This window comes from Gopherus flavomarginatus, chromosome 3 (genome assembly GCF_025201925.1).
Source record: "Gopherus flavomarginatus isolate rGopFla2 chromosome 3, rGopFla2.mat.asm, whole genome shotgun sequence".
Lineage (NCBI taxonomy): Eukaryota > Metazoa > Chordata > Testudines > Testudinidae > Gopherus > Gopherus flavomarginatus.
The window spans coordinates 132,744,864-132,769,081 of record NC_066619.1 but is presented as its reverse complement, the minus strand read 5'-3'; the positions used below and the strand labels follow the sequence as shown (position 1 = coordinate 132,769,081).

At 45.9% G+C, this 24,218-nt stretch overlaps 1 protein-coding gene across 1 annotated transcript in view; it reads left to right on the top strand.

Moving 5' to 3' along the window:
• The first annotated feature begins 703 nt into the window (after nt 1-703).
• Nucleotides 704-24,218, top strand: part of ABCA1 (ATP binding cassette subfamily A member 1) — a 143,492-nt gene continuing 119,977 nt past the window's right edge. Inside the window, exon 1 of the mRNA XM_050944328.1 lies at nt 704-770. The gene's annotated coding sequence lies outside the window, so the exon portion shown is untranslated. The remainder of the gene's footprint in view (nt 771-24,218) is intronic.

Here is a 24,218-nt window from a genome sequence, read left to right as displayed (position 1 = left end):
GAAGCTTTCGCAGACAGGAAATGTGGAAATGATTGAGCCTTCACGCATGACTCCAATAAACAGTCCCCTTCTCGCAGGCGTACAGCGGAGTTGGAAGCACCACTGCTTGGTAGACCTTCAGCTTCATTGGTAGGCTGATCCCTCGACATTCCCAGACGTTGGAGCTCAATCGGCCAAATGCAGAGCTGGCTTTAGCAATTCGGCAGTTTATTTCATCATCGATTGACACTGCTCGGGAAAGGGTACTGCCCAGGTGCGTGAAGTGGGCCACTGCCTGAAGTGGTGGTAGAGCGGCGGTTGAGGCCCCCCCCCCCCCCCAGGGAAATCAGCAAGCCGGTGCCTGTGGCTGGGACCGCAGAGGTTGCAATGCCCGGAGCAGGAAAGCGAGCCCAGCTGGTCCCAGGTGATCAGAGCCATCAGGGGACCCTTTGAAACACCCTGGCATGGCAGGAGCCCAGCCCCAGACACACCCCATCCCTGGCCGCCCATGGGCTGCCTTGCAGCAGCTGGTGGCTCGCCGACCCCCGTTGCGCGCATCGCCCTTTTAAGAGGCGGGCCGGGTCGCCACGTGCGGCGTGTGAGTGACGGCGCGACATAAACAGCAGCAGCCGGGAGCCGCGTTTGACCGATAATAACCTCCCCGCGCGGCGCTGCCGGGCAGCTATAAAAGCAGCGGCGGGTTCGCGCCCCTCGCCTTGCAGCAGCTCCGCGCATCGCTGCGCGCACGGGGCCGGGGCTCCGCGCAGCCGGGAGACCGCGGTGGCGGCCAGGTAGGGCTCGGCTGGCGCTTGCTGTCCGGGCTTGGGGGCTCCGTTTGCAGCGGGGCTCTCTGCCCGCCCTGTGCCTCGCGGCCAGCGAGGGGCTGCGTGGGGAGGTGCTCGGGGCTGGGCTGTGTCTGGAGCGGCGCTTCCAGTGAGCTTGGTTTGCAGGGTCGCTTCTTTCTGTCCCCCTGGGGCAGCCCCAGTCTCTCCGCTCTTCACCCGCGCGGGACACGCTCCTTTGCGGCTTGCCCTGTTCCCTGCTCCCCCCTCACCTGTATTTTAAAGGTTTTTGTTCGCTTCTAGTCACTGACACGAGATGCGCCGGTTTGGCATTTCTTCTACTTTAATCACGGGCTCGCCAGCTCGAGCAATAGCTAACCAGGGCCAGCCTGGCTGGGGCAGGGGGACACCTCTTTGCCCAAGAACTACTTTGCTTCCGCCCCCCCCCCCAGTGACTAGACAGCAAGTGTGAAAAATCGGGATGAGGGTAGGGGGTAATAGGAGCCTATATAAGAAAAAGATCCTAAAATCGGGACATCTGGTCACCCCCCCCCCCCCCCCGCCTTTCCACTTTCTCAGAAGGAGCCTCACGCTGGGGCTGCTGAGGCAGGAAGGAAGGGAAGCCCAAACAGACAGACTAGCTAGAATTGACCGAGAGTAACCCCAGGCGTGTGAGCTCTGATGCCTTAGAAAAAGAACAATTGAAGAAGACATCATCCTGGCCAAGTTGTTTTTGCACACACGGGCCTGGCTTGGAGACCGGACATTCGCTTCCAGGAGAAAAATGATTCTTGCAGGAGAGACTCCAGCTCCAAGGAATGTTGTTTGCAAGAAAAAAGGTTGAAGGGATCCAGAGAAAGAGGGGAAAATGGAAAAAAAGCTGCTGATCAACTCAAGACTCCTTTGTGAATTTCATGGTTTCCTGTTCCATTTCCAGTGACTTAGGAGCCCTGCCTGGGAGCATGTTTGTGCAGAATGGAAAGAAATGTTTGGGACTAGGGGAGTGCTTTTTATTTTTCTGAACAGCATAGTTCACTTTATTTGGGGTTCTTGTGGGGTACATATTTCATGCTCCCTGCATTTATTCTTCCATTGTGCGATGTGAAAGCCTAATGGGTCAGAATCTGATCTCAGCTACAGCAGTGTCAATCCATTAAAGTCAGTGGAATGACTCCAGATTGCCTACAAGATCAAAATCTGTCCCAGTATTTCTTTGAGTGACAGCAGCTTTAAGGGAGTGTTACATCCTTTGTTTCTACATTATAGCTGATTAACCTATTATCAGCCTATTATAAACACTGATGTTTGATTTCTGTTTTTTTTAAAGTATCAAAATAAAGCAACGAGATTAAGTTGCAACTTGAAAACTGATATTTTTCACCAAAAATTCCTTTTCGTTCTAGCACCGATAACACATTAAAAATGAAAATGATCATTTCCCAATTCTTGTTTTCGATGATAAAAACATAAATAAAAATAAAAACACAAAATATAGTTTTAACCTAAATACAATCTTTTTTTAACCTCAGGGAAACATTTAGGGCAGATTCTCCGGTGGGATGAATCAGATAAGCCAGTGTGCTCAAATGCTTAGTTGAATTGGTGCCTAAATGGAAACTGAGCTTTCTTGAAAATCTGGCCACATTAATAAATTAAAATACTAAAACCCAAACAGTAGATCCTATGTATAATCAAACACTATTCACAGTAGAAAACAGATGTGCTTTAATTTTCATGATGTTTCATTTAAAAACTGGTGTGATAAAGGTCCATAGGCAGTGCTTTATAACCCCAAAGGAAGCATTGTTAAAGCACAACGAAAATCAAGCTCATAGTGAGGTTTAATAGGGATTACAGTGAGGGAAAAGGAAATGAAATGCAAATGTGCCTTGTGCCTAGCTCTTACTGCACATTTTGCATCTTTTAAGAAATCCAAATGGAAGTATATGATGAGACATCCTGGAAACAGATGGATCATTGTGAGCTTCTGTGGTGCCCTTGCGGACTGTTATGCTAAATACATAATATCAGGGACTCTTGGTGTACTATATTCATGACATGACAGGTGTAACTGCACTTTCTGAGCCACTACAATCCATTGTCAATGGGACCCTGAACGAATGCAAAAATAATGCTGTGCAATCTGTGCCTTGTATTGCACCTGCCTATTAACAGCCAGACTCTGATACCTTTAGTCACACTGAGTGGCACCTTACTCCACAAATAGCCCAACTTCAGTGGGGCTCCATGGGAAATAAATTTCTACTCAACTGTTTTTGAGTCATGCAATAAAGTGCTATGCATAGCTGCAATGGGTAGCTAACCACTGGAACAGATTATGAAGGGGATAATATCGCTTGGAGTCTTCAAACTGAGATTGTATGTCTTTTAAAAAGAGCTGCTCAGTTTTGACAAATATTACTAGGTTAGATGCATGAATTGCTGGGTGAAATTCTCTGGCCTATGTTATGCAGGCAGGTTAGATTATTGCAGTGAGGCCTTACAATCTCTGAGTCAATGTTAGTAAACTGCCTCCAAATAGTCACACTTAAATTCTCCTTAAAAAAACAAACTCCATTTAAAAAAAAAAATTCAGATCCACTCTTCTCCATTATGTTGGTGTTCTAAGTGTGAAATAAGCATCCTGAAATGCAGTTGAATCTCGACTTTTTTACATTTGCAAAAGTTGTGATGGCTTAATATACATATTATAAAGTTCCCAAATATGGCTCAATATTAAATAATGCAAACAAATATTAAAAAAAAGTTCAGAATGACCTCTTCACCACAGACATGAATTGTGCCATCTATCCGATAAAAAGGTATTTTTAGAAAAATCTCTAAATACCTATGTATGGCATAGCCAGTAGAGGGTTTATAGGATGAAATTCTAAACAGTAATGATGCCAATCACTGGCTAAACACTGTGGGCCTAATTCTCATCTACATTAGGTTCTTTATTATAAATTTTAACCCAGTCTTGTATGTTTTAGAAGTTTTCAACTCTCCAATATTTCCATCGTATTTACATTTCAGCCTGCTTATTCCAGCCTGCTCCCCTGAACAAAGAAACAAGCAAATGCGACATTCACAATGTCTTTAAAAAAACATCAGACCTAAGGGCCAATCCTGCAGTCTTTACTCAGGCAACATTCCCATTGACTTCCTTGCAGCAGGGTTTATGGAGTTTTTTTAATGAGGTTTTGTTCTCCTTTACTGCACGGTGAATCCAAACTAACCTCGCTGACCTCGGGGTAGAATCTAACCCGGAATATGAGAGTGCAGGGTTCAGTCATAAATTAATCAAAGGAGATGTGATTTCAAAGGAAAGTCTTCTCTAGGCTACACCTGGGGTGCAGTGCCATTGATGGAGAGTTCCCAGATGTGCGAATGGGGGCAGAATTTGGCCCACAAAAGCATGGAAATACAGAGTTCTGCCTATAGGTCTATCCTTTTAAGCTATCCCACCATGTCTGAGTATTACATCGCTTATAGGCTTTGGGCAGTGGGGAACATTGTTTACCACAGGAGCTGCACTGCTTAGACCAGTGATCTCCAAACTTTTTTGATCGCACATCCCATCAGTAAAAAAATTTTTGAGCATGCACCCCCAATATATGTATAAATTATATACATGTACTAATATATTATGTACATTATAAAACATACACAAAAAATAGAAAGTAAAGGATGAGAAAGATGAAATAAATTTTTTTAAAAAATATTGTTTTTATTAATGGTACAAAAAACCTTTTTGCTCTCACAAAAATATTAATATTTTTAGTGAGAGCAATGTGATTGAATATGTGCTTCATTATTTCTGAAAATCTTGTGTTAACACTTTGATACAGCAATTCAAAAGTCTGGATTAGGTTTAAGGTTCGGGAGGGCAGTCAGGGAGGGAATTAGGGTGCTCAGGGTGGGGTCTGGGAGGGAGTTAGGATGCGGGAGGGTGCTCAGGGCTGGGGCAGGCAGGAGGGGCAGTTCCTGTTCGGTGCAGTCAGTGTGCAGGTGGCTCTGCACAGCACGGCACCGCCCCCATGGCTGCAATTCTGGGAGCCCCCCCCACACACACACCAGGCAGGACCACTGGGAAGGCAGGGACGTTAGGGGCTGCAGGGCCCTGGCCTGCAGCTCTAAAGCCCCTTTCGGAATGTGGTCCTGTGAGCACGGGCTGGAGGACTCAGGAGGAAGCAGGGGCAGCCGTGCAGCCAGTGGCCAGAGAGAAGCTCCGCTTTCCCCTTCAAAGCCCCACTTCTCTCCAGCCGGCTTTGAAGAGGAAAGTACTGCTTCTTTCCTGCCACTGGCTGCACGGCTGCCCCTACTCCTCCACGGGCTAGCGGACTCGGGGCTGGATTCTGAAAAGGGCTTTAGATCTGCAGGCCAGGGCCCTGGGGTCAGGGCCGGCACTTCCATTTAGGTGACCTAGGCGGTCGCCTTGGGCACCAGGATTTGGGAGGGCGGCATTTTGCAGCCCTTGGCGGCAATTCAGCGGCGGGGGGGGGGTCCTTCCGCGCTCCGGGTCGTCGGCAGCAATTCTGCGGCGGGTCCTTCACTCACTCCAGGACCTGCCGCTGAAGTGCTCCGAAGACCAGGAGTGTGGAAGGCCACCCCCCCACCGCAGAATTGCTGCCGACTGGGAGCGCGGAAGGGCCCCTGCCTAGGGCGCCAAAAACCCTGGTGCCTCCTGCCTGGGGTCCCCTTAGCCCAGGGCCCTGCAGCCCCGAAAGCCCCTGTTTTCCAGGTGGCCCTGCCTGCCCGGTGGGGGAGGGGGCAGCTTCCCCACTCGCATGCTCCCTCCCTCCTCTAGCTGCCGCCCCCCTTTTTTTCCTCTGGCGATGCTCCTCCTGCCATGCTGCCCTTTTGCACTGGTGGCGCTCCTTCCACCGTGCCCCGCAATGGATTGTCTTGCGCACCCCCTGGGGTGCACACACCCTACTTTGGAGATCACTGGCCTAGATACTAAGTTACCTAGGACTGATATGGGAACTTGTGTTGCCCGTGGTTGGAATTTCACCCCTAAATGAGGAGTTAGGCACAAAGGGCATGATTGTGATCAAACTCCAGGGTAACTCCACTGAAGTCCATAGTGTTGTTTTTGATTTACCTTGGTGTAAGTGAGAGCAGAATCAGTCCTAATCTTTTAATTAACTCCAGATTTCCTTACTTTCCATGGTGATGTGGGGGGGCAAATTTTCTCTTGGTGTAAACTGGCAGAGCTTCATCGACTTCAGCAGAGCTCTGCTAGTTTACATCAGCTGAGAATTTCACTGTGGAACTTAAATATTATTTTAATCTATTTTTGTTTGTACATACCCGGCGTATGCAGGTGCAGAGTATGTTAAGAATATACATTAGATATGTATTATTGATCCTACAAAAGAGAGAGGGATACTATAAAAATACATTCCAGACTTGAGCCATACTTCTGAACTTTAGAAGACTTTTCTCTGTCACACAGTAAGCAATTTGAAAATGCTGGACAGACATCAAAAGAATGTTAATGTCACTATGTCCTGGTTATTGCTGGAATCTGTTAATAGATGTTTTTCTGTGTTCTGTTATGGGTAGGTTTGATAAAGGGAAAAGGCTAGTTCTGCCTTTTTTTCATTTTTTTAAGCATTTGTCATTGGACGAAGACATGTGATCTAGCCTCAAGGACTGTGACAGACAGGCAGAGTAGGATGGAAAACTGTTGATGCAGCTTTTCTGACAAAACAGCCTAACATCATGGACAGATAAAGAACACTCAAAGCATTTTATCATTCTGAGCAGTAGGGTAAAAGGTTGCTGATTTAAAGATTGTAATAGGAATGAACATCAGAGCCTGTAGTTTAAACAGGATAAATATCTACATGCAAGCTGACTTCTTATGCCCGTTAGTTATTTTCTGTGGGAGTGCTGCTTAGAAGAATGCTAGCTTAATCCAGTAAAGGACCATTTTGCATTATGTTAACTTCATTAGGGAACAATTGGCATTAGACAGGAAAAAAAGAGGAGTAGTTCCAAGACTGTACCAGTTTGGGCTATACTGAAAGGTATATTCTTTGGGAATAAGCAAACGATGCCCGGGACTCTGACCACAGAATCTAGAAAGCATTTAAAAGGAAATCTGATTCTCTTTTAATTGAGAGACCAAGTTAGCAGTGCCATAGAAAAGATTTGTAAGTGACCAAAAGTTATTACCCTCAGATGGTCATTTGTCCCAGGTGAAATAATTTCTGGAATATCACCCCAAAAACCTCTCACTAAATTTTATACTAGTTAACAGTCCTAGGGGCTTGGGGTGCAGGAGGGGATATGCAGTGCTGACTCCAGGAGGGGGCTCAGGGCTGGGGGTTGGGGTGCATCCTCCCACTGGGCAGCACTTACCTCTGGCAGCTCCCGGTCAGCGGCGGGCACAGCAAGGGTAAGGCAGGCTCCTTGCCTACCCCGGCCCCACACTGCTCCTGGAAGGGGCTAACGCACCCCTGGGGGCAGGGGGCACATGGCTCTGTGTGCTGCCCCTCTCTGCAAGCACCACCCATGCAGTTCTTCCGGCCAGTGGGAGCTGTGAGGGTGGTACTTGCAGGCAGGAGCAGCGCATGGAGGGAGTGGCTGGCCACTTCTGGGAGTGGCGTGGGGCTGCCTTAGTGGCAGCCATGTTGCCCACCCGAGATCACAATTGACCGGTTGGTGACCACTGACTTAGAGGGAGAGAGAGAGAGATTGATTCTGCTCTACAGCCTTAGCTAACAGCCAGTGGCTTTTAGTTCATGCAGCAGAGGCTCATGCATTAAGCTCTACAAGTCCCAGGTTCAATCCTGCCCGCCGATACGTACAGTGCTTAGCTCGATGGGGAGCTCAGTTGAGGGCCTCTGGCTATCCTAATACAAATAATACTAAAGTTAAGAGATGACTGTACCAGACACACATGAGAGCACATTCTTTCTCAGAACTGGGGGAGCTGCACATCTCGGAGGGGTGTATCTCCTTGAGGACAGCAGTCAGGGAGATCTTTCTGTCCATGTCCTCTCGCTGAGTTTAAGGCCCAAGTCTTCCAGAAGGAACTCTGCTTTCGCAGGTACGTTCTGTGCCTGCACAAAGCTGCATGTATATAGTTGTCCTCAGAACTCACTGTGGATGGAAATATTAATTAACTTCTTGCGTGGAATTTTCCAAAGCTCTCAGCATTGGCTTAGCTCTGCTCTCACTGAAGTCAAGAGTTTCACCTGGTTGATTTCAGTGGGAGCATAGTTAGGCCGAAAGTCCCACCCTTACCTACCATTTATTGTGGGAGCAACAGCTTTGGCCCTCCTATTTGTGGGTGCACAAATGAAGGCCATGTGGAAGCTGGTTGACATCAAGCCCTAAACAGGTAGCTCTAAAAGGTCAAAGTGACGACTGTTAATTAAACAGAACTGACCGTGTCCTGTAGTTACATAATTCTGCTGTTTAACTTAAAGAAGTGTCTCAAAACTGTTTGCAAGAAAAATGTTTCCCTTCCAGTTGACCAATTGTCTTCCTTTTAAATATTATATTTTTTAAATTATTATTTGCCCCATTAAACTGTGTTGGCAATTCCTGCTGTTTAGGAGTTTTTTCCATTGACTTCAGTAGAGTCAGGGTTTTACCTTTAATCCCTGTTTGCTTACAGGGGATGAACACCACAACCTCTTTTCTTGATATCTTCTGATTCCCTCAGACCGCTTCTTACTCTCCCTGAAGCCTTTTCCCCTCTTTCATTTCTTGTCCTATTGGTTCTTTTTTTCTTTTTCTAGAGCCTCCATCCCAGGTTCATGTCATAATTTCACTAATGCTACATTCTAGACCCTTCTCAGTCCCAGTCACACATGGTAAGGTCTGGATTTACTGCAATATCCAGACACTTATAAGCCAGATCCTCAGCAGATACAGACCTTTGACTTCAGTGGAGCATTGCCAACTCAACCAGCTAAGGATATCTTTCTCTCAGTATTTAAAAATGGATGAAGCCTATTTTTCTTTTGTTAAAATAAAACAGCCTCCTTAACAACTTGGAAATGCTTGACTTTTATGTGTATTTTCATTTTTGAAGCCAGTTGTTCTCCGTTCTTTCGTTCGTTCTTTTTATAAACTCCATCTGGTATTTTATACTGGTATTCTGTGCTGGATTTCCCTTCCTTTTGAACCTCATCATCCTTCTGCATAGGCACAGAATTATGTAGTTGAAAAAGAAAGCAATAGTGAAGCAATATTGTTTTTTAATTGACCAAACTTGGCCTTTTCACCTCTCTATATATTTGTGTGTGAAAGTAAAACCCCAAACTCCAAAAATTGAAGTATGTATCAGAAAAATGAGGTTAAATCATGTATTAAATGTAAGAGGAATTTTATGTATTGTAAGTAAAACAAATTGTCCTGAGCCAGTGTTTAGTGTTTTAAAGTTAATGGAGAAAATTCTGCTCTGTTCTGAATCTGTATCCTTCCTGTGCCAGGAGATGTAGCTTAGGGTATGAACAAGGCTCCGCCATCCCTTTCTATCCTGGGCTACTCTTAGTAGGTCCTCAAAGTCCCATAAGTTTTCTCTGTCTGGGTCTTGTTTGATGGAGGGATTCTTTCTGTTGGAGCCTTTTGGATGTTCCTCCAGCTGCCCAATGGCACACTTGTCATGGCAGATGTTCTGGCTTCATTCTTAATAGGTGTCCCAGATATTTTCATCTTCTTTTCTGGATAACTTTAGAGATCATTCTTAAGACATAAGGGGTTGTTGAACTCTGACAAATCTTGGCACTGGTTATAAATTCATTCCATTTAATACCTTGTAATTTCCTGAGCCATTTGCTTTAGAAGGCTGCTGGATTTCCAGCGTTCAATCTGTATGTTAAGATAGAAATAACATTTGAGTTGATGAGTCCTCGTTTTGATCTTTAAATTATAGAATTTTTTTGACCAAATCTTGTTTAAGCTGGTGAATGCAGCTGCCATCTTGTCAGTTTATTACATAATTTCCTTTTGGATATCCCTATCGGCTTGCATGTTACTGCCAAAGTATGTGAATTCAGTTACCACTTGTATTTCTTTGCCTTCTAACGTAATGCTTGAGTTGGGAGTTGCTGGGATCTTCGTTAGATTTGTTTTTTCATAACAAATTATTAACCCTGTCTTTTCTGTGATGCTATAGAGCTTTCTGGTCTTGACTTTCATGTTGGTTGAGCAGTTACTTAGAACAGCTATATTGTCAGCAAAATCTAAATCTTCTAGTGTTCTGTTATTGAGCCATGTGATGCCTGTGTTGTGTTTTGTCTACACATTTTCTCATAATGAAGTCAATACCAATGCCAGACAGTAAAGGTGAGAGAATACATTGTTTGATACCAGTGTCTCTTGAACTGTTTTCTTCAACTGTGCAAGCTGCCCCTTCATAGAAAGCCTTGATGATAACTGTTTTTGTTGGCATACCACTGCGCTTCAGGATGTTCCAGAGTGATATGCAATGTTAAATGCTTTCTTGAAATCTGTGAAGTTTATGATGAGTGGCTTTTTGCCATTGGATGATCTCTTCAAAGACCATTATTAGGAGGGAAATCTGGTCGATACATGATCTTCTGGGTCAAAATCTAGCCTGCTCTTCCCTCTAGTTTAGTCTCCGCCACTTCTCCTATTCTGCTTAAGAGGATGCTGCAAGGAGAAAGGAGTGTAGCATCTTCCAGTTGTTACAATCACGTAGGTCGCCAGGTTTTGCTATTGTAACTATGATGCCATCTTTCCATTGCTTTGGAGCCATTTCTTAGTCTCACACTGTTGATGAGTTCAGTGATTCTTATAAGTGGTGACACCCATGCTAGGGGACTGACCTAAATGGAATTTTGTGGATGTGCTTAAGAGCAGAATGTATCCCCATAAGTATAACTGACAAATTATGAATAGTGCCAGTGAATCCCAAAAACACCACTAAAGAATTCCTTTTTCTCCCAAAAACAATGTAGTGTTTCTGCTAGTTACTGCAGTTGACATATGATAGTTTATGGCATATTGGTCCCAGAGGGCAAAGCCAAGACAAAAATGACTGTTTGAACTTCAGTGGGTGAAGCCTGCACCAAATACTGCACTGTGGATGTGCACCATCAGTTACAGAGGTCAATTTTGATCAGGATTGTGCAGTAAAGATTTTTGTGAACGATACATTGGCTCTTTTAGAATAGTTACTCTGAGATCAAGGCTGAACCGAGTCCAAGCTTTGCAATTCAGATCTCAGTAGGATGTGCACTGCTATTTTCAGATCCTGCTACAGTGGCTAGCACATTCATTGACAGTAAAAAGAGAGATTTTCAGCTAATATGGACTCTGGATCTTTGGGCACTGGCTGTGATTAATTGACTATCTTATTTGCTTTTGGGCAGATTGGAATCTTTCTTTTCTTGTGTTTTATCTGGCACAGAGAATGAACTAGATTTTGGCCTTTGAGTTTAGGACAGCCAGCGACTTTCATTTATAGTAAGAGAGCTTCAGTATCTCAGCGAAATAGTGTCTTTCTAGTGGCTTTAGGAAAGTGCATGATAAGTTAACGAATTTCATTTGAGGTGTAATATTTTAAGTTCAATGATGTATGCAAGTGCAACTCCTTCGATCCTATTGGAGCTTCACTTGTTTGCATCAGTGGAGGCAAGTATGGTCCTTGGAGAATATATCTATGGATACCTTATAGATGTACCTGTATGTTTATAAAAGCTGGGCTGGTTTGCTGCTATCATGTAATGAATGTAGAATCGGGTCCTAAGCCAGTAGGAGTGCTTCTCTTCAATACATGAGATAATGGGCATTATTGCATTGCAGAATTAGGAATTTGCTTGCTGCACTGCATGCTGGGAGCAGAAGGTGGCTTGCTGAATTCATTAGGCTGAAGAAAGAAGGCCTGGTTCTCCATTGTATGTACTGTGTGCAGTCATTCACTCTGGGGCAAAGTGGGTGTAAAATTCTGAAAATCTGACTTGGTAACACTTTGCACTCCCTTTACACTCCTATCACACCCATGTAAACACACTGCACACAGTGCAGAATCAGGCCCAGAATGTTGCACTGTATACATGTCCTATGTGCTCTGCTTTTTTACCTCTCCTCCCATTGTTTGTTATGCGTGATCTTTTCTATGCTTTTCAGATGGAATCCTTTAAATGATGTTACGTTAAGTATGCCATTAAATGCTGCTATAAATAATAATAAAAATGATATTCTGGTGTCCCCTATTTATTCTGCCTCCGTTATTTCCAGCTCAGATTTGCTCAATCTGTAAATCAAAAGATGGATTTTTTTTTCCCCCTAACTGCCACCACTGCAAGTTTAATCTGGGGATCTGAAATGTCAAGCTGCTTCCTTCCTGCCTCTAATGAAGACTCGAATAGGAGAATTTGCCTGACCATTTGCTTGATGCATGAGGCAAAACAGAACCTAGTTCTGCATCTCAGAGCTAGATGGGTACCAGTGTGTCTTACAGCTCCTATCTACAAGTCTGCTGTAGTCTCCTTGTGCAATTCCCATATAACTCTAACATGCCTCCATCTCTGCCCTCATCTTCTTATGCTTTCTGCATGCCACTAACACTCTCCTTCTCCCATGAACATTTGTGTCTTGGTCATCACTAATCTCTTACATGTCCAAAGACCGATGCACCAACCACCATCCTTCTTGCATTCAAATCCTGTTCCTTTCTGCCACAGGCTAACACAACAGTGCCCCTGGTTTTGTCATCAGTGGGACTTGAACACTAGTCTTATGGCTTTAAAGCCACAAGGCTCTACTGCTGGAACTACATGCTCAGTTCTGTTAGCTTAGAGGAAGTAACAGATGCATAAACCTCTGTGTACAGTCCAGCCACTAGAGGGAGTCAGATTGTGTGTACAAGAAACAATTTGATTAAATTTAAAAGATTAATCATCAAGAATTGTTGCTCAACCAACTGTGGAACCATATGATCTTATTTATGTAACTCTGCCCTCCTTCCCCACCTTTTCTTTGTTCCCTCCTTCACTTGGCTATGTTTTGTCTGAATTCTACATTGTAAACTCTTCGGGATAATGGCTTTTTGTTTGTTTATATATGTATTTTATTTAATCAATTTGTTTTGTGGGCTGGGAGAGGTAGGCAGGGAAGGATCGCTAGCCTGCCAGTCAAGCCAGCCACCAGGAACCAAGCACCATCCTCTGGCCAAAGAAGACAGAGGAAGAGGCCTGGGAGCTCCTTGTCTAAGAGAAATCTGGGCGACAGGAAACAGAGAGCTTGTGGGGTTCCAACTTCGCCAAACTTGCATCTGCCCCACCGAGAGGAACCTGGGACCACAACAGGATGCTGCCCAAGGTCCCCAAGGGGGCATTACTAGTGACAAATCACCACAGGAACTTGGACTATAGGGGCCAGGCCTCAAACTTAAAGGACAACAGTAGGAAGTAGCCCAGGGCAGTGAAGGTAAACTCAGTGCTGGGAGCATCCTTACTCTCAGGAGTTGATGTTCACAGGCTGGGACCTGGTGGAGAGGGAGGGTCTGGGTCCCCCTACAATTCTCTCCCTCTTCCCCCTTAAAAGCTGGGGCACATTTACCAAACAGAGGGCCGGAAATGAAGTGCTCCAGTCACTAGGCAACCTAGCTTTCCAACCCCCAAAATAACCAGACCACTCAGGGCGGGTGGGGATCTTCTGCCCAGGAGGGCAGCCTACTTAGCAGAAGGAAAACTCTGATTTCAACCCCCCTGTGGAGTAAATGATGCTTGGTGCTGCGCAGCAGTGACACCGGTGCCTCCTGTAAGCAATCCACTAGGTCTGCGGCAACAAAGTAGGAAGAATGGGCATGTACCTAACTGAACGGAGGGAAAGGCCCTCTCACTGCGGTGTATGTCAGGGACATCAACCAAAGCACTATAGTTCTTTGTGGGGCGACGTAGCTAAGTCAGTGCAAGCAGTCTCATCTTTTTGGTGAGGTACCCAGGGCAGTGATAGATATTGTTAACGAGGAGGGGTGAGACTGGCCTGTATGCTTCTTCACCAGGGACTGCTGCTAATGGTGAGAGGGCATCTCAGCCCTATGCCAGAAGATCGCCTAGCAGCTCCAGGCCAACAGGATTTCTAGTGGCCAGTGTGTGAGCTGTCAGAGAGTTGGCAGGAGCAGTGGTCAGAGAGAAGAGTCTGATGAAAAGCAGGGACTTGCACAGCCAAAGAAATCCCACATCATAAAAGCAGCAAGGCTGAATGTGTCCAGTTTGGTAAAAGGCGTGGAAGAAGCTGATAGGATGGTAGAGAGGTATTGATGTTCTGTGCCTATGGGAAATGTGATGGGTGAGGGATACAGTGAAAGAGCTGGGCTTCGATTATAACATTTGTCTATGTAAATGACAAAAGGAGTGATAATGGAATCTAGCTGGTAATCAGAGGAGAGCTGAGGAGAAGGGTGGTTGAAGATTTTTGAGTGTGACAGACTATATGAATCCAAGTTAAAGAGCACCCTCTGTTTGTGATATAAGTATGCACCTCAGCAAGAATATGATAGAGAAAGGGAGTTTCTCCCAGACTTGCAGAAACAGCAATGCCAAAGGAGCTGCTGTTGGTGTTCTGTGATACAAATACGCACGTGGGCAAAAACCACAAGGGGTATGAACTATGCTTAGAAGATTTCATCCTAAACTCTATGAATGAGAGAAAAAGTTTTACTAAATATTGCTAATTAATGGATGACAGCCAATACATGGTTCCAAAACACAGTGAACCATTTAATCACGTATGACAGTGGTGGAAACAAAAGCCAGATGAATACAATGTTGAGGAAATCTCAGTTGAGTTATGGACTGCAAAGTGACACCTGGCAAGATGGCAGTGCTGCAGCACAAACCTCTTGTGGCAGACTGCAGCTGAGTGTTGGATGAGAATGGAACTAAGGTAAAAAGAAACAGGATTAAAGTACAGACGTTAAGGGGAAGTGTGCAGAGAAGTGTTTGCAAGCAGTACATGATAATTATCCAGAAATAGATTTGGCATCGGCTGAAGAGTGGAACTACCTCCAAAGAACATGAATTGTGGCATCAAAGAGGTTTGTGGATGATACAGATGGAGAAAACCAAGGGAGAGAGAGGAGTAGTGGTGGACTGATGAAGTGCAGATAGCAACTGAAACAAGAAAATGGCACATAAAGAGAGAGGAATAAACCTGTTGATTGCTAGTAGAAGCGAAGTGAGCTGCCAAGAGGCAGTGAAGAAGGCCCAAGAGAATGCCCTACATTTCCTGTATGCTGAGCATGTAAACTACCCACAGCTGACTTGCAAAAATATCTGTGTCACTGCAAAAATGAGAGGCAAATGGATGGAGGATGGTATTGTTCATCACTTGCAAGTGAAGGAAAGGTGGAAACAATCCTTTGATAGTCTTTTAAATGAGGCAGTTGCCAACATGTGATCCTAATGTGGTTCCTGAGCCTGACATAATGGAAGAATAGGTGAAACATGCAATCCAGATAATGAAGAGTAGTAAGGCAGAGAGATGTGGTGCTGGATCTGGTGAAAGCCTTGGACAAGAGGCATGAAATGGATGAACATTAAAGCCATATAGCAAGACAAGAACATTCCCAGAGATTGGTGCAAGTCTGTCCTGATGCCTGTATATAAGAAGGTAAGCATCAATGACTGTGGAAACTTTTGAGGGATAGAGGTGAAGCTACTGAATGCGCCTTGGACATCAAGACTAGGAGGATGGTGGAACCCCACCTTGAACAAGAACTGTTGGGTTTTAGGAAAAGATGAGGAACCACAGATGCCATGTTTGTAATTTGGCATGAGAAAGGGAAGCGGCTAAGTACCACAGGACTGCATCTGGGATTCTACAGGCTGAGAAAAGGCATATGATACAGTGGACAGGAGGCTGCTCACACCAGTGCTGAGGAAATATAGAGTGTCTGAGGGTTTAATAATGTCAACTGAATGAGTATGCTGAACAGGTTTTGGAACTAAAAGTCCCTTTGAAGGAGAAGTCAGATGGCACCAGGAGTCGGCCCTCAGTCCACTGATATTGATCCTACTGATATGCTATGTCAGCAGGAAGATCCCAAAAGGAAAAGGTCAGAAACTGCTGTATAGCAATAAGGGCATCCTCCAAAGAAGACCTGGAGGTACTAGTAACCCAATGGTTAGGGCTGCCAACTTTCTAATCGTACAAAACCGAACACCCTAGCCCTGCCCCTTCCCAGAGGCCCTGCCCCCCCCTACATTCTTCCCCCCCCCCACTCACTTTCACTGGGCATAGGTATCCTGAAGGATCTTATTTAAAGTGATTTGGGCATCAAGCCAAGGAGTTTTGTTTAGATCAGAGAGACTGAATCACTATGTGAACTGAGATTATTTAAGCAACTTCCTGTAATTTTGTCACTGTGCTTCACATTGTAAAATTCCAGTCTGGTGAGACGTAGGGATACAAGAAAGTTACCATACACACTGCAAGTTAGTGCAAAGCTTTCTTTCCTTTTTTTAAATTTCAAGCTGCCTTCATTGTTTGACTTTCACAGCAATAGAAGTGCATACTATTAAGAGGGCAGGCAAATCACTTTAGTCTTGGTTAAAATGTGAATTTGTTTTTATTTTTAAGCATTAGAGAACAAGACTTGGATATGTTTATTAACACACACAGACCCAGATTGTTAGTTGGCATGAAACGATGTAAACTAGCTGAGGATCTTGCCCATAACTATCAACCAAGAGTAATTATTGTGTGATTAAACTCTTCCTTATTGCCTGCTGAGTCAGCAGTTGCCTGGATGCGCTGCAGAAAGGAGAGCTGCAAATACAAACCAGGTTTCAGAGTAGCAGCCATGTTAGTCTGTATCTGCAAAAAGAACAGGAGTACTTGTGGCACCTTAGAGACTAACAAACTTATTTCAGCATGAGCTTTCGTGAGCTACAGCTCACTTCTTCGGATGCATAGAATGGAACACACAGACAGGAGATATTGTGTTCCATTCTATGCATCCGAAGAAGTGAGCTGTAGCTCACGAAAGCTCATGCTGAAATAAGTTTTAGTCTCTAAGGTGCCACAAGTACTCCTGTTCTTTTTGCAAATGCAAACCAGTGATTTAAGCTGGGGGGAGCTCTTGCAGAATGAAGTTTTAAGGCTGTATAGGGAATTGGGGGATGGATTTGCCTATATGGAAAACCTGAGTGATATGGGGGGAAGGGATAGCTCAGTGGTTTGAGCATTGGCCTGCTAAACCAAGGGTAGTGAGTTCAATCCTTGAGGGGGCCATTTAGGGAACTGGGGTAAAAATCTGGGGATTGGTCCTGCTTTGAGCAGGGGGTTGGACTAGATGACCTTCTGAGGTTCATTCCAATCCTAATATTCTATGATAGAAGTTAGCTTTTGGGAATTCTGAAAGCTGTTTCCAGTGACTGTCGGTTCAGTTTGATGGCAGTCCTGTGCTGCAGCTAGAGGGTAGTAAGTTCAAAGCACTTATCTACAGCTGATACTGTTATGCTGCTACAGTGCTTTCTACCACTTAGACCAGGAGACTGAGAATTGGGGTCTTTTGATTGTATTCCCAGCTCTGCCTCCAGTTTACTGGATGATCCTGGGTAAGTCACTTAACTTCTGTGTCTTGGTTTCCCAATTTGTAAAGTAACGCTAGTGATGCTTTAACAACTCTCTGTAACTTGACTTGACTTCATTAAAGGAAAGATGTTCTAAAAGTACAAAGTTTTTTTTTGCCATCAAAGTACCATTGTTTGACTGACTTGTCAAATTGGGGTCCTGACTCCCCATCTCCACTGGCCCTCCAGATGGAAATTGACAATTCTATGGCACTTCTAGAGAAGGCTTTTGGAGAAACCCAGGGCCCAGTCCAATTGAAAGCTGCACACTTTGGAAAGTTGTTCAAGAGTTTAAGTCTCTGTGTGAGCTGTTGTTGAGCACATAATAGATACTGCAGCTCAGAGCTCTCTCTTTGTTGTCCCAAAGAATTTCACAAACCCCTTTGCCATGGAATCCATTACTATTTTAGCACCAGTGCAAATGAAAGCTTGCCTTGCGTGCACAAGCTGTTAGCGGTTCTTTCTCTCTTGCCTTGACCAGAACTAAGTCTAAAGCTGTCTGCCTTAAGTCCATTGGTCCAATTAAAGTTGAAGAGTTTACTGTAACTATTAGAGTTTTAATATAAGCTTTTCTCCAGATTTCTGCACCTTGTTATGGTAACTTCTTGTCCTGTTAAAGGCAGTGATCACATATGTAACTACATAGAAAAAGCTCTTAGTTGTAGCTGCTGTATCCAATTGTGCTGGGAGAAGCTGGAATTTGACATCTGATTTGAAGAGCTTTCAGGCAGATGGTGAAGGTAGAAGACTGTGATTTAGGAAAGCTGCATATAATTCCCAGGTCTGTGGCAGGCACCTTATGTGACCTTGGTAAAGTCACTTAGGCCCAGATCTTCAGAAGTATTTAGGCACCTAACTCCTATGGACTCCAATGGGAGTTAGAAACTTAAACACTTTTGAAGTTTAAGGCCTTAATCTCTCTGTGGTCTGTGCCTCAGTTCTCCATCTGCAAAATAGGGATAATAGCACTTCCTTTGACTTGTTTGTTCAGAATGGTAACTCTTCATGGCAGGGATGGTCTCTTGCTATTTGTGTGTACAGCACCTGGCACAGTGAGGCACCGATCTCAGCGGGGAGCTCTAGCCTTACCACAATACTACAAGTAAGGGCTTTGCAACGCTAATCCTAGAACCATAGGGATAGAAGGGACCACAAGGGGCATCTAGTCTAACCCCCTGCCAAGATGCAGGATTGTTGTGATTATTTATCAAATGCAGCCTGGAACTGCTTAAGGGAAAGTAAATAAAAGACATTTCATGCATTGAGTCAGAGTTTAACGCCAGAAGGGACCTTTAGTTCAGTTAGTCGGTATCTGACAGGCCATTAAATTTCACCTAGTTACAAGTTACTGGGTTCAACATAAGGTGTTTGGCTAAAGCGTAACTTCCAGAAAGGCATCAGAGATGGAGACTCAACTGTTTCCCTTGGTAGCTTGTTCTAGTGGTTAATCACTATCACTGCTAAACTCAAATTTGAAATAAGGCACACATTTTTATCTGGCTTCAGCTTTCAGCCATTGATTCTTGTGCCTATGCCTGCTAGATTAAAGAGCCCCTTAGCCCTCAGTACCTTCTCCCCAGGAGAAGGTTCTTCTACATTGTAGTTAAGTCACTTCACAATCTTCTTCTTAATAAGTTAAACAGACTGAACGTTTTAAGTGTCTTGCTGCAAGACATTTTTTCCAGCTCTTGAATTGTTTTTATGGCTACTCTGGTTTGGTTTGATAAGATTCATTTTAGAACCTGATCCAAAGTCCACGAAGTCAACCGCTGATTTCAGAAGGCTCTGAATTTGATCCTCATTGCTCATGCAAGAGGCTGGATATGTAATTTAGGAGCAATGCTGTAACCAGGGCGAGGTGAGTGAGGCACATGCCTCAGGCGCGCAAAGCCAAGCGGTACCTGGCTCTCCTGGCTGCTGCTGCCTCTGTGGCAACAAGAGTCGCCGGCCGGTAGAGGGCCGAGAGTGGGCAGCCAGCTGCTGCACGTCAGGAGTGGGGGGAGGAGGGGCACACATGCTTCGCAGCCCTCCCCTCCCCCGGCACCCACCTAGAGGAGACGCTGAGGGGGCTTCCGGTGGGAGACCCTGGATCATTAGCAGTGGACCTCACTCACCTAAGCAGCTGCTTGGGCTTCGGTGAGTGCTTAAGCCTGTGATCCGCCCTCCTGCCCCCAGCCACCACTCCTGCAAACACTGGGCAAGGGTTAGCCCCATTCCCACATCCCCAGTGAGGCTATGGTGGGGGGCAGCAGGGGAGGAAGAAAGCCACATGTGATGGCAGTCCCTCCTGCCCCCAAACTTTGTCCCAGAGCCTGCACCCAGCCCTCTGCACTCCCTCCCAAAGCCTGCACCCTTCCACCCTTCCTGCACCCTACCCTGTGCCCCAGCCCAGAGCCTGCACCCAGCACCCAAACTCTGTCCCAGAGCCTGTATCCCCACCTCCTCCCGCCCCCAAACTCTGTCCCAGAGCCTGCACCCAGAGGCCCTGCCCCAGCCCAGAGCCTGCACCCAAACTCTGTCCCAGAGCCTGCACCCAGCACCCAAACTCTGTCCCAGAGCCTGCACTCCCACCCCCTTCCCACACACCCCCTCCTGCACCCAAACTCTGTTCCAGAGCCTGCACCCCTCACCCCCTCCTGCACCCAGAGGCCCTACTCCAACCCAGAGCCTGCACCAAGCACCCAAACCCTATCCCAGAGCCTGTACTCCCACCTCTTCCCACACACCCTCTCCTGCCCCCAAACTCCTTCCCAGATTCTGCATCCCAGATTCCATCCCAGAGCCGATCCTCTCAAGTGTCCTACAGCCCAGTCCCTTGCCCCAACCCACAGCCTGCACCCCAGACCTCCTCGCCCCACCCAAACTCCCTCGCAGAGCCTTAGGCAGGTGGGGAGCAGCATTCGGGGGTGGGGTCGGGCTCTGAGTTTTCTGGGCACAACCAAAATTTCTATAAACCTGCCACCCCTGATACCTGGAGGGGGCGTGAGGAGGCGAGCAGCGATTCGGTGGATGGAGGGGGGCATCCATTTTCAGTATTTTAATTGTTGGTACTGCATTGATTGACTGCTATTTGCATTAATATAGTGACCCCCTGGGTCTTTAAATGAGACTTTATACTTGGGTGAGGAGGCGAGCAGCGAGTCGGTGGCTGGAGTGGGGCAAATCTCCCAGATTCAAAATCTGGGACTGTCTCTGTTGGTCCTTTTTTGCTGCTTTTCTCTGGGCTGTGGGTTGTCCCAATGCTGCAAAGAGGGTGTTCCCAAAGAAAGGTGCTTGCTCCTAACCCCAAGGCCGTCAGTATGTCAGCTCTTCTCTAGCCAGCCCACTTGACGACAAGTTTGATTGTCCTTGGTCTGGCTCCCAGCCTCTCTCCAAGGATTGCAGCTGTCTGGATGTGCTGCCTTCCACGCCTTCCTCAGTCACACCTCATTCATTCAACAGGGCAACTGATTACAAAGTGGGGGGAAGATCTTATTCTGCTTCTAGCAAAAAGACATTTTTCTTTTACCTTAATTTAGTACCTCAGGGGCCCGCTATAACATATTACCGGGGTTCAATACAAAGTTATATAAAAGTTATACAAAAATGTATAATGCTGAGATTTATCTACAACTGCGTTGATTGACTGCTGCATGCAGTAATATAGTGACCCCTGGATCTTTGAGTGAGGCTTTATACTTGAGGATGAGGGGGGAGAAGGTGGGCAAGTGGCGGGTGAGCAAAGAGGCGAGCAGTGAGCCAGCAGGGGTTCTAGGGGCGGGCATGGGGGTTTCTGTCAGGGGAGGGAGAAGGTGAAAGGAGGTGAGTGGTGGGTGAGGGACTGACTAGGAGGGATGCAGCAAGCCAGCAGGGGGCTAGGGGTTGAAGCGGGGTGTGATGGTGGGGCTGAGCAGGGACGGGACTCGTCCTATTTTACTGCTGTGATCTGGTCACTCTATGCATGCCGTTTCTTCTCTCCCCTGCCCCTTCAGCCCACAGCTGGTTCTGTGGGGCGGCACTGGGGAAGGAGGGTTTGTTTCCGTGGGGAAGGTAGTGCTGGTGGGTGTTTCCGCAGGGTTGGGCGGTGCTGGGGTGTGTTTTGGGGGCTCTGGGCAGTGCTGGAGGGGGCACAATTTTATATTCTTGCCTCGGGCGCAAAAATAGCTAGTTATAGCTCTGCTTAGGAGGGTTAGTCTCCTCAGGGACAGCACAAGCAGTGACAGTGCAAACCCATACTGTCCAGCCAGCGTGCTTCAAACTTGCCCTGGTGAGACCATATCAGTCTCCATGACCCCTTGGTCCTTGGCCTCTGCAGAACTGCCAGCTATAGTGGTTGCTTTTGTGGTGTGGATTCTTGCCCACTAACAACTGGACTGAGGCCACTGAAGTTATTTAACATGGGCCACTGAACTCTCATCAGCTGGTAACAGCTGTCAGTCACCGCTGACCAGGGCTGGTGATCTATAGGTTAAAGGCTCTGTAGCCCATTATGAATATTCTGGAACATCCGAATCCCCTGGGATTTGATTAGTTTGCTATGTTCCCTGACTAAATTTATTTTCTAGAGGAAAGGTCTTTCCCTGTCATAGAGCAAACAGCTGCATTGTTTGCAAACAGATTCTTTTGAAGGCTGTTGTATGTTTGCTGAGTACAGACCCCAGGAATGGAAGGAGGGAGGGAAGAGAGGCAGGGATGGATTCTCTGCCACAGTAGCTTTTCTCTCTGTTAAATTCTAAATCTGTAAAATACAGCTTTCTGTTTGGACTGGGCCCGTCTCTGGGGACTCCTGGCCCACTGAGTTAGAGGCACTTCGGAATACTCTGATTCTGAGCAGTGGAGGAGTGTTGTGCCAATAACAAATGGTGACTTGAAGCACACCTTTTGTTGTCGATGAACCTGCAGCACTTATGGCAAAGATGGTCCACTGTGATAGTTTATCACCAAAATTAACGATTTCTGCTGCACTGCTGGATCGTCCCGCAGATGGCATGTGCAGATGGTGGCCTCTGCTCTGAAATCTCTCCTGCCCTCTGTACGGTTGGTGAGCCACTCAGAAGACAGAGGTATAGGGAACAAACTGGGGAAAAACAAAAAGGAGTCCGTTGACACCTTAAAGACTAACAGATTTACTTGGGCATGAGCTTTTGTGGGTAAAAACCACTTCAGATGCAGGAAGTGGTTTTTTACCCATAGAAGCTTACGCCCAAATAAATCTGTTAGTCTTTAAGTTGCCACCGGACTCCATGTTTTTGTGAATACAGATTAATATGGCTACCCCGTGAAACTGAGGAAAGGGCATGGACAGTTCTGTGGGCTGCGCTGTGACAGATTTGGCAATTTCCTGCAATATCCTTTGGAGATATTAAGTTTATTAAGCTACAAAAAGATGGGATTTTGCATAACTGCAGGAGAGGTATTTACATTCACCATCCCTTAGCCATTCCCCAGGCAAACCACACTTTTTTTGTTCCAAAAGTCCATTCTTATCTGGCACTTTAAGAGTGATTTTTGTGTAAAGAAATAGGCTGATCTGCCCAACCAGGGTTCTGTTTCTTAATCTGAAACAGTTATGAACTTGTAACCACAGAGAACCCTGTTGTGAGTTTGGAGGATCTCACACCTACCAGAGACCACGGTTGAAATTAGGGTGATCTCCGATAAGCTTTTTCCCATGCATGTAGGATTTTTTTATAGTTTTTAATAGTGTGTTTTTTCTCTCTTATGCTTTCATCTTAAGAATAAGTGTGCTTGCTTGTTAGAAAGGGCTGTGTAGTAACTTATAACTGTGGACCATTATACTGTTCATAGAGTCTGGAGGGAAAGCAAAATACAGACACTGGTTTAGGCAGGATAGCCTTCTGCAAATATCACAGTGTAGGCAGGGAGCTGGGCAGCCTGGAAACTAGGGTCTCTGCCCAAGAGTAGTGATGAATGAGGAGCTGGGAGCCTTCGGTGTCCTGGGCAGCCCGCAGAGGGAGAACACAAGTACAGTTGCCTGGAGCTGTGACATGAAGCACTCACTAATGGGGGGCGGGGTGTTAACACCCACACACCCAGTGGAATGATCTGGGGGATGCTGTGAGAGGGGGGAACTTACAAATTTCTCTCTCCTGGCTCCCTCCTGTGGATTTTTTTTGGTGGGTGTGGATGATATTCAGCCAATTGCTGATAGGGCAGACTGTACAGACAAGTGGCCAGAGACCTGTCTTCTCATCCTCACCTTGGCTAGTATCAGAACAATGATGTGCACAGCCGAAGCCATGGAACTGTGCATGAGCTTAGGCAGAGTATTCTCTGCCAAATTATTCACATAAAATCTGATATACGCTCGTTTCTCTGTGAGGACAGAGAATAACCTCCTCCGCCAGAGTTCTGGATTGAGAGTCTTGTCGTGTTTTCCTGTGATCAAATGCAGAGGGGCCTCCTGACCATTGATTTGCTCTTGCTTGTTCTGTAGCAGAGAGCTTAGATAGTATTCAGCTGTCCCTTGTATCTACTAACATAACTGGGCTCTGTGCAGAAATAACGCTGCTCCAGATGTGCAATCACAGCCCAGTCCCATGCTCCAAGTAGCAATCAGTTCTTCTTATTATTTGAATTCTGGTAGCACCTAAAGGCTCTAACTGCAGTCAGGACTCTGTTATGCTAGGTGCTGTACAGCCACTTTAGTAAGAGACACGGTGTCTGTCCTGAAGGTCTTACAATCCTAAATAGGCAAGACCGCCAGAGGAAGAGTGATTATCCCGATGTCTCATTGAGGGAACTGAAAGAGAAGTGACTTGCCCAAGGGAGCTTGTGACAGAGCTTCGGAGCTTGTGACAGAGCTGGCAGTTGAGCTTGTGTATCTTGAGTGAGTATGAAAATGAAGGTTACGCAGATACATCACAGAATCTTTTCTGCTGGCCTG